The 11,237-nt window shown below is 42.5% G+C and overlaps 1 pseudogene; it reads right to left on the bottom strand.

Moving 5' to 3' along the window:
- Window positions 1-7,122: 7,122 nt before the first annotated feature.
- Window positions 7,123-8,309, bottom strand: LOC118087661 (ubiquitin-conjugating enzyme E2 variant 2 pseudogene; annotated as a pseudogene).
- Window positions 8,310-11,237: the final 2,928 nt, after the last annotated feature.

The raw sequence follows: 11,237 nt of genomic DNA, 5'->3' as shown, positions 1-11,237 counted from the left end.
CTAGCCCTGCAACAGAGACCAAAAGTCTTCTCCACCTTCTGCATGACACCCATTCAGATGCTTGTAGAATGCTATCATACCCCCCCCCCCAACATTTTCTTCTCCAAACTAAACATGCCCAAATCCCAACTCTTTCCACCATTCCTCATAAAGATTGGTTTCCACAACTTTCACCATCCTGGTGACCCAGCTGAAAGCAGAGAGAAATTAATTCCAAGTAACATAACTACGATTGAGTTATAGGGGATTTAAAACTTGACAGCTGAACACCCTCAATTCATTTTGCTGGGATGTATGCAGTTTTTGGTTACCAAAAGTCCTTTAAGTTATTAAAGAAAATATGTTCGCATTGTTAGCATTTTTGGAGTCTCCCCTTTTGCCTCAGCAACCTAGGCCTTTATTTTAAATTCAGAGGCCACAATTTAGATATTGCTGCCAAGGCTTCTGAAAGGCCACCCTGATCGAAGATTTATTTTTAAACTTTTTGAAAACATCTGACAATTAACAATAGTTTTCATTAGCGTCGACGTAAGAGAACAAAGGAGTTATTTTCCTAAACTGGAGCAAAGATACATGTGCTCAGCATCCCTTCTACCCCTCAGCAATAAATCACTGATTGTTCATATGAGGACGCCTTCATTCATCAATTTCCCTCTTTTGGGTCAATTTAAAATTTTGTTTCAATTAACTGGATTCTTTTGCCAACCCAAAAGAATTGTTGAAAATATGGGGCTGGCTTTCCCCCACTCCCGTGAAATGTTATATGTTGACAAATACTGCATTTGGTTGGGATTTTTCCCTGCAAGTCATCACTGCGATGTTCAGCTTGAAGCAGAGACTCTGACAGACAGACAGACAGACAGACAGACAGACAGAAGCATATGGAGAACCTATGTGATAAAAGAACACAAATATTTACAAATGTGGAACTCCCTACCAGTAGAGGAACATCACTTTCTGAAAACTATATTGCTTAGGTGGGCCTTCATAATACAATTTTTTTCTTTTCACCATTCAGTATGTACTGGTGTTCTTAACTGCACCTTGCAGATGTTTATAGGTTGATTTAGTCACATTTTATATGTTGTGAGCTGTGGTGTATGTTATGAAAGAGCGGATTGTAAATTTTCAAATAAAGTTTAATAAATATCTATGTGATGGGTCAATGGGTCAAGGAGCACCTTCAAGCTACTATCTGGTATTTTAGGAGAAGAGTAACACCACTCATGATGGCCTGCACACATGTATCAGACAGCCTCCTCACCAACAACACCTCCCTCGTCTCTCTTCAGAGTCGTCCAAGTTTCAGCCTCTCAGCCCCATCTAGTCCTTCATGGCTGACAAACATTGGATCAGATTCCCACACAAATGCACACTCAGAAGTAAATGAAATACAGAAAAAACCACAGGACTGTGACAACTACATTCAAACTAAAATGTATTGCCTGGAGGTAAGTAAGGCACAGTCTTGGGACTACAGATCTCAAGGGAAATATGCTCTGGGCTCTGCCACCAGCCAGGGGAAACAAGACATTGAGGGGCTGCATCATGGCGGGGAGGGGACAACTTGTCTCCATCCACCAGGCAGTGGAAGAACAGCTGCTCCTATAGTGGTACCTCTACTTACGAATAACTCTACTTACGAATGTTTCTACTTACGAATGGAGCTCCATCCGCCATCTTGGATTCGGTTTAGATAGCATTTTTTCTACTTACGAATTTTTAGATAGGGTTGCTTCTACTTACGAATTTTTTCTCCCAATGCATTCCTATGGGATTCAACTTACAATTTTTTTCGACTTACAAATGTGTGTTCAGAACACATTAAATTCGTAAGTAGAGGTACCACTTTACTTCCTTTCTCTTCCCTCCCAATCCTTTAATTTTGTGTCTGTTAAGATCGTGAGCCTGTGGGACATCACTATCTTATCTTTTTTCTATCTACACAGGGCTTAATTTTTTGTGTGGTTAAATCAAGTGTTAAAGAATGAAGATGATAAGGGGTCTAGCATTCTCTGCTAGTCTCTGGAATGGGCACAGTTAGAGCTCCCCGCCCATCTTGGGAGGCAGGCAGGTCAAATACCAACAATCTGATGGCACAGAGGAAGAATCTGGGTATCAACAACAAAGGACCCACAGTGAGGGAAACCGGTAGTTTTGATATCCTTTGGTTGGTCCTCTAGTGTCACATGATTTCCCAGAGCAGGTGGATTTGGGCATCTGTCTGAATGTCCCTGCTGGAACTGCTTGTAGTTCTTTTCTCTGACTAGCAGCTCCAGTGGTGCAGGAAGCTGGTGTTTAATTCACAGTACCCCCAGGTTATCTAACCTCACAACACATGGTTGTCCAGTCTTTTGCTCAGTTATTGGTTATATTAATGACCAAACTCCCATCAGACCCAGCCAACATGGCTAACACTCAGGAATTACGGGAACAGTCCAGCAACATCTGGAGGACCAAAGGTTTGCCACGCTTGCTACCAGCAATTGAATGGGCAAGTAAGCTGCCTAAAATAATGTCTGAATCAGGGGAAGGGCAGTAGCTCAGCGGCAGAGCATCTGCTTTGCATGCAAAAGGTCCCAGGTTCAATCCCCAACATCCCCAGGTTAGGGCTGGGAGGGATTCCTGCCTGGAACTCTGGAGAACTGTCTGCCAGTGTAGACAATACTGAGCTGGACAGACCAAATCTGACTTAGTACAGTTTAAGGCAGTTTAATCTGTTCCTATGACATAGCTGCCAAGTTATCCCTTTTTTAAAGGGATTTTCCCTTATGCTGAATAGGCTTCCTCGCGAGAAAAGGGAAAACTTGGCAGCTATGATGACAACTGGGTCATTGATAAGAAAACTAGGCATAGAAGGTTAAGACAAGACTCTCAGAAATTTCTCTTGACATTTGGAAAATTTAAGTATTTGGGGGGGAGGGGGGCACCTCAAGAGCAAAGGTTTGTCAAATCTTCCCTGAAATGAGAACTTGTTTGTTTGTTTGCTTGCTTGCTTGCTAGCTAGCTAGCTAGCTAGCTATATGGCCAAGCTGTATAAATGGGTGAGGAGGAAAGCTAAAGTCCAGTAGGGAAGGAGCAGGCTTGCGTCATGGAAGGCAGAGCTTGACGTTGAGTGGGTTTGTGGCACAACAGAGGAGTTTTCTACTGGAGCTGTTGAGCTGGTTTTCATATTCTGCTCCTCCTTCCTTTTACTGGCGCTGAGGGGAACTTAGAGCCAAAGAGAAGCTGGGATGAGCCTAGTGGAAGATGAAGCAATTCCTGTTAACCATCAGCTGAAACTACCACATTAAAAAGTACTTCCCAACCATTGGCCCTCTAACCAAAAGACAGACCATGAAGCACAGCCAGCTAAAAGGCACTGATACAGAACCCATATATTTGATGGCAAACCTTGTACTATTCTGGCAACTGGGAAACTAAGTCTCAGTCCAAGGCAGACTGATGGTGTTGGGAGTGCTTTCCTGTTTAAAAAAGCTTTGTTATGAAGAGTTCCAGAGTCTGACGTGGCCAGTGCCTGAAGACACACAAAAAAGGAACAAAAACAAAGAGGCGGCCATGCTGTGTGGTCGATGGCTTTGGCCTAGATAGGATGGGCCTGCAGTAATTGCTGAAGAAGTAACAGCAAAACAGTAGGGACAGGGAGTGTCGCCTGTCTGCTTCCTTCATGTGCAACTACGTGACTGGGAAATGGGAAGGAGGGGCAGTTCCCAACTGCCCGGGGCAGCAGAAGTGCTTCAAGCTGTCTGTGCAGCATGCCAAATGAGCCTAGTGCCGCTCCCAGCAAGGGATTTATGGCTTGGCTATGCTCTGTAGTGAACTGTTAAATATGCAGATTATGGTGCAAACCGAGTAGAGATGCGGCTTGGAGCCAGCACTCCGAGGGCAGCGCACTGGAGGTCTCCCTGACTTATGATGTGTGTGGTAAATTGACGGCTGGAGATTCGGCTGCCATCAATGTGGGTGTCATGTGTGCTGCTGCTGCTGCTGCTGCTGCTGCAGTATATGCAACATCAGGTAAACATTAACTCCAGGGCCCTTAACATGGAGGCATTCTGAAGCACAGGGATGCGTCTTCTCTGTGGCGAAAGGGCACTGTCATTCTGATTTGCCTTGTCACTGCCAAATAGCAGCATTAACTGCAGCCACGAAAAAAGAAAGATGGCCCATTGCACTTTGGGTCTCACTCTTCTTTCTACAAAGGTCTCAGAGTAGTCTAGTTTGTTCTGTTTTATTATGGTTGTTATGTGTGTTTTTATTGGTGTTTTAAAGCGGATAGTTTTGGTTTTTGTTATTTTGTATCATTAAAATTACAGATTTGTTAGCTGCCCTGGATTCCCTTTGCGAGGAAAGATGAAGTATAAATCAATTGAAATAAATTAACTGCAGTTTTCTAAACCCTGGCTCTGATTATTTGATTTAAGACGGGGGGGGGGGGGGGCTATTGAATATTCTTTAACCCTATTTTTTCTCAGATTTAACATTATAACTCTGGTTACCCGCCTGTGGCTCACATGAACCCCAAAATACACATATGCAAGCATCTGAATATCCCAATACCCATATTATACAATTATTGGATTTATAAAACTGTCATGGCTTTTCCTAAGGAATTCAGATTATAATCTGGGTAGATGCTGCAAATTCTCTGTTTAAAGTGCCTCAGCCTCCATCAGAGAGGTAATGGATGCTCTTGCAGAATGTTTCTTGAATCTGCTCATTCAACACCTGGCTGGCAGGGACTTCTTGTTCCCTCTTTTTGTTGCATTGCTTTCGAGTGCTCTATGCTATTAACTGGACAACCCACCCACAACAGCAGAAGTGCAACAGCAGAAGATCACCCTGTGCACAATTAAAGGGTTAATTTGCTAGGGTTAAGTCAACTAGCCAAGGTTGGAGTAGCAAGGAGGGAGAGTAAGGCGATCTTTGCTGAAGTGGCACATGCCCTAATTGGCTGTGAGGTTCTATGGGATATCTCCCCACCCCTGTATGTTTGGTTGAACACCTTCCTGCTAAATGCAAAGCTTGAAATAAGAACGACAGCACCTCTCTGTTCCTTTCCAAATTATATACTAATTTTGTTCAGCTTTTCTGAAATATAGTTTTATCGTGATTTCTTTTCTCCTTTGTTATTTGAGTGACTTTGCTAACACAGAATAACTGGTGAGACCAATTACTAAGTCCTGTTCCATTATTTATAACCCTTACATGGAGATCAGAAATCTCATAACAACAGTAATAGAGGAATTATGATTATTTGGCAGGAAAGACATTGTTTGATCTACTCTAGAATAAGAAATTAAGACTTTGACCTGGATGAAATGTTGTAACCAAAGTTCTAATTTATACATACTAGATTCAGAGCATGAATATTTCCAAGAATTACTTTATGGCACTTGAGTTGACTTAGTTGTTGTTTGTGTCCTTATTTGTGAATGAGAGAAATTCAGTGTTCTGCTCCTGGAGGGGGGAAACAAGTAATTCTGTCTGTATCCTCACCCTTCACACTATTCTAGGGGTTCTTCTGACCCCACAGAGACAATTGGGGGGCATTGGAGGGGAGGCCCCATTGTGCTTGTTGAACTGGCCCTAAATATTCTTGGCTTCTAGACAAAAATATACTTATCTCCTGTCAGACCTCCTGTCAGACCTGAGAGTGCCATGTTTTGCAGTTGACTAAGTCAAATGCTCTTCAATAACCTTGTCCTAATCTTATTCTTCACCTATTCTTGTTCTCCTAAAGCCAGCTTTCCTCTCCCCCCCCCCAAAAAAAACACTTTGGATTTGTTTCAAAGCAATCATGAGTGTTCCCAGATTCTGAGGATGGGATCTGGCAGTCTGAGTCTTGGCTTTTAGGACTAATCTGAAGGAATGAGAATTTGCCATGCTCAGAGTGCTTGTTGTTGTTTAGTCGTTTAGTCGTGTCCGACTCTTCATGATCCCATGGACCATAGCACGCCAGGCACTCCTGTCTTCCACTGCCTCCTGCAGTTTGGTCAAACTCATGTTGGTAGCTTCGAGAACACTGTCCAACCATCTTGTCCTCTGTCATCCCCTTCTCCTAGCGCCCTCAATCTTTCCCAACATCAGGGTCTTTTCCAGGGAGTCTTCTCTTCTCATGAGGTGGCCAAAGTATTGGAGCCTCAGCTTCAGGATCTGTCCTTCCAGTGAGCACTCAGGGCTGATTTCCTTCAGAATGGATAGGTTTGATCTTCTAAACGTGATCCACCTGGAGAAGGAACTGGCAAGCCACTCCAGTATCCCTGCCAAGAAAACTCCATGGGCAAAGTCAGAGTGCTTATAAGTTTATAAAGAAGTTCAAGTTCAGGAGGGATATATTGATACAGAGATAACAGGATCAAGCAGGGCCTGGGAAATGGATCAGGTACTGAAAGAATTGTGGTGCAGAAGTAGTTAATTCCCAGGACATGAGGGAAACCTGAACTGAAATTTTTACCTGGGATGTTCAAGTCAGTCTGGAGGCAAATCAGAACTTTTCAGACTAGGTCAGCCTGAGGAACGTCAACATTCATATGATGTATTTGCAACAGACAGGAAAATCCTTTATTTGGATATATAATAGCTGCTGGTTTGATCTAGAAGAAGAAGAAGAGTTTGGATTTGATATCCCTCTTTATCACTACCCGAAGGAGTCTCAAAGCGGCTAACATTCTCCTTTCCCTTCCTCCCCCACAACAGACACCCTGTGAGGTAGGTGGGGCTGAGAGACTTCAAAGAAGTGTGACTAGCCCAAGGTCACCCAGCAGCTGCATGTGGAGGAGCGGAGACGTGAACCTGGTTCCCCAGATTACAAGTCTACCGCTCTTAACCACTACACCACACTGGCTCTCTACAGAGGAACTTCTTACTAGTAGCAGCTTCCACCACGATCAACTTAACAGTGTAGCACTAAACCAGGCATCCCCAAACTTCAGCCCTCCAGATGTTTTGGACTACAATTCCCACCATCCCTGACCACTGGTCCTGTTAGCTAGGGATCATGGCACTAAACCAAACTCAACAGAAAAGATGCCAAAGGAAAGAGGTGCCAGTTAAGATGTTTCCTGCCTGAATAGAACTTATGGGTTCCTACAGTTGAGATCATTATGGGATTCTGCACACTTCTTTTTTACTTTCCACATTTTATTTACATTTGAAGACTAATTTTATTCTCAATCACATATCCATACACCTATTTTCCTTTTTTGTTTTGCTTCACTAAAACTTAAATGCATGGTTTATTAGAACAAAGACTGTAAACAAATATTTGCAATGTCCATTACATATAACACACAGGAGCCGCTTAAAAGAAAATCATTTCCCCATCTTATAAACACAAGTATCAAAACAATCCTGACCGTATTTTGTGACACTACTAGCAGTCAGCACCCACACCTTTGCAAAAATTAAACAAGTTGAGCAATGGTATTTGCAGTACCTGCTACTGAAACAATTTTATCTGCAGCTCTTTTACTAAAGCAAGATGCATAAAGCATGTCATTTGTATTTTTTCTTCTTGAGAAAGTTTTCTGAAACATTATTCCACAGCAACCTGACACTTCCTGTCATGCTTTCGTCTTGAAACACCGGAGCTCCAATTTTAGGCTACTTCAAGTTTATGCTTAAAATTATAGTGCCTTGGTAAAGAGGAAAAATAATTGTGCTGCCCTTTCTCTCTCTCTGATTGTGCCTGAAAACATATGGGGCATACATATACAAATATATATATTCTTTCAAATGTCCAGATCACGTACACCAGCAGAAACTCTTAATGTGTGGGTGGTTTGCATTGTGAGATTGAATCAAGACATTAAACATAAGTAGAAGTTGTTTAAAACAAGTTTGGGATTCAGCTAAAATTAATTGTTATAAGTTTGTCCTGGAGGCTGTGGAAGCTTCATATTTTCTTTGGACATCATTAGACGCCTTAGCTCTTGAAGTACAACTTTTATGCTATAAGAATTTTGCCATTTTGCTAACACTGGTATGCTTTGTGCATCCACCATTCCATTGGAATTTTTTATTCCGCTCATATTAATTTTAGTTATGAATCTAATTGTTGGAGGTGCTTCTGGATATTTACGGTAGGCCCACACTCTACTTTCAAGCTGTATATTCTGTTTCCATAATTTGTCCTTGGTGGTCCAATAATCATGCCCATCCACCTTGTAAGTGCCATGTCTTCGTCATCTTCGAGGCCCCAGCATACTGTACCATCTCCTACTCCTTTCTGACCTTCTTCAAGTTCTTCCAACAAGCGAAAATTACGAGGGACTTTAACTGTGGATCCAGTCATCTTCTTCAAACCCTTCCCCACCAGCCAGGAAAACCTGCACACTTCTTATAATAGCAGCTTGCAAACACATCTCCATTATTATAGGATTCATATGCATCTGGTGGAGGAGGGAGCCGTTCTGCTGTTTTGTCAGGATGGTTAACATTTTGATGAGTTTGAATTCTTTATGCCATAAAGTTTATGGGTTTGTGTTGCTTTTTGCATGTGTGTTCATCTGGAGTGGGAATATGATTCTCTGTAATGTTGTCTGAATTTCCTGTCTGCAGCCATACAGCATGTGAAGGAAGAATTTGGAATGAAGATGTACATTAAATGTGAAAATTGCCTGTTAATGATTTCAGGAGTTGGTTGTGTTTCATAGTTATGAAGCCACTAGCTAAAGGTTTGAAGTTTGACAGACAGGGAGAAATGGAAGTATAAAAGTGGGGGGGGGGAGTTGCAGTCCTTTCATCTGTCCTACTTATAGGAATGGACCAGATCTGCGAATTTGCATTTTCCCCAACTTGAATTCAGTTCTCCGCATATCTGCAACAATTTGCAAGTTTCCTCACCCAATGTAAGTGTTTTAGAGTGAATTTCTCCTAATAACACATTTTTGTATACAGTTTTAATTAGCAAACTTTTTTGCAAGCAGTTTCCCATTATATAATGCTTTTTAGAATGTTATTTTCACGTGTATATATGAATTTTTATGCACCATTTTCACTAATTTTGTGTGCATTTTCATACACATCATTTAGTGGCAGAACTGCATTGCAACATTTAGAGAAGAGCAAAGTTTGAAGGACAGCTGTGTTTCAGTTTTTTATGTTGTGTCAAGAAGTGCAAATTATGTATTACGGAAACAAAATCAAATTTCTCTCCCATCCCTGCCTACTTATCTGAGGGCCCCAGTTCTCCATCCTACTCATCACCACTGGAGAAGTGGACGAGTTCCTGTCACTTGTCCTATTTGCACTGCACTGCACTGGGTGCAAGAATGGCTGTGAAACTGAGGGGATGTATTTGGAATTCCTCCCTTTTGAACTGCTTCTCCTCTTAACAGCTGCCTGGTGCACAAAAATTGAATCTTTCCTCTTCATTTTATCTCCAGGCATGGAGATACTTTGCTTCCCACAATAACTATGTAAAGAAACAACAAAACTTCCAAACTCAAGCAGTTCTTGCATATATATGCACATCTTCATTGATTACATCTTGAGATTCATTCAAAATTCAAATAGAATGTTTGGTACCAATTAATGGAACCAACTGTGTGTGTTTCCCCCTGATAAAGGAGGAATCCTGCCAAGGAACTGCCCAGAGAAGTGAATGTGGGTGGCCTCCTCTCTCATACTCATGAATGGTGCCCCATTCCCCCCCTCCCACCGCTTGTTTGAATTGTTCCCAGAGCAGAGCGAAGAAAAGGGGTGGGTAAAACTAGAGTGGAAAACCACAAGAGGAACTTAAATGTGCGCTGAAACAAAGGTGAATAGTTGAAAATAGGGCTGAGCCAAATTTCCACACTGTATTTCAGGAACATTTTTGGCAACGCCAAAAAGCCCTTCCCTCTTCAACAATATTCCAGCTATTCCTAACTACATTTGCATTGCTCTTTGCAGCCTTCTCTCTCAACAGGCTTTGGTGATGTCATCGAGCGTTACCAATGCTTTATTAGTTAAGTAGCTTCATGACATTAGCTCATTAACTGTTACTAAACTAGAAAGCAGCATATCACCATCAGGGTTGCATGAGGGGCCCCAAAGAATAAGCAGCAGATAGGGGAACCAGCAACGGAGAACAGAACTGGTTCGTGGTTTTCTAACAAAATTCAAAAAAGGGGGTTTGCACCACTCATAAGGTTTGTAAACCTCTGACGTTTCCTACAATCAAGTGACAGATTAATTTTATGAAATACAGGAAGGAAGGAAGGAAGGAAGGAAGGAAGGAAGGAAGGAAGGAAGGAAGGAAGGAAGGAAGGAAGGAAGGTTCCCTCCACAGCATTCCAAGGACTACACTTCCTGGAATGCCTTGGGACCATAGCTGCCAAGTTTTCCCTTTTCTCGCGAGGAAGCCTATTCAGCATAAGGGAAAATCCCTTAAAAAAAGGGATAACTTGGCAGCTATGCTTGGGACCTATCACATTTCACGAAGCATAGCCAGTAGAAAGCAGTACAAGGCTCTCTCCATTTTCCTGCTGGCTATATTTCCAGGATAGGCCCTGTAAGATAAACAGCAACGTTCTTCTGGAAACTTCAGATTATTTCATTTCATTTCATTTATTGCGTTTATAGCCCACCTGTTTCTCCAAAGGGCTCCAGGTGGCACCCATGGCTCTTCCCTTCCTCATTTAATCCCCACAAAAACACTATGAGGTCGATTAGACTGACAGGCAGTGAGTGGCCCAAGTGAGCCTCATGGCTAAGTCCTAGTCTGACGCTGTAACCACTATACCACACTGACTTTCCAGATTCCTTTCCCTCACCAAGAAAATCAGCAGAGGGATGATGCTTTCGGAACAGGGTGGTCCAGTCCGGTCATGGAACCAGCAGGTGTTTCTGTTTGGTTGCCATGTTATTTTCATTACTGCAGTTTCATGAGCAAATTATTGATGCGAGCTGTTTGCGCTCTTGTCTAGAGTGCTGCCACGGGACGGTTGGCATTGGTTCTCTTCCTGCAGCTTGCTCCTAAGAGAGAACTTTGGGGCTTGAAGCTCTTGCTGCTGCTCCCTGTACTAAAGATGGTCGCCAGCAAGTATGCTGCAGAATCTCAAAGTGACAGTGTAGTCAAAAAGTAGAAATCAGAAACAAACAAATAATTATGCAAGCCAACCTCCCCACCCTCCCCAAAGCATCCTGGAAAATCAAGTTACTGGGAACTGACCCAGGCCAGGGCTCCTGGGAAGAACTACAGAGCAGGGAGATTCTCAAAAGCTATAATTTTTAGGATTGTATCATTCAGA

Source organism: Zootoca vivipara, chromosome 1, assembly GCF_965207765.1.
Source record: "Zootoca vivipara chromosome 1, rZooViv2.hap1.1, whole genome shotgun sequence".
NCBI classification, from domain to species: domain Eukaryota; kingdom Metazoa; phylum Chordata; class Lepidosauria; order Squamata; family Lacertidae; genus Zootoca; species Zootoca vivipara.
Note: the sequence above shows the minus strand (reverse complement) of the source record. Positions and strands in the feature narration are given on the sequence as shown.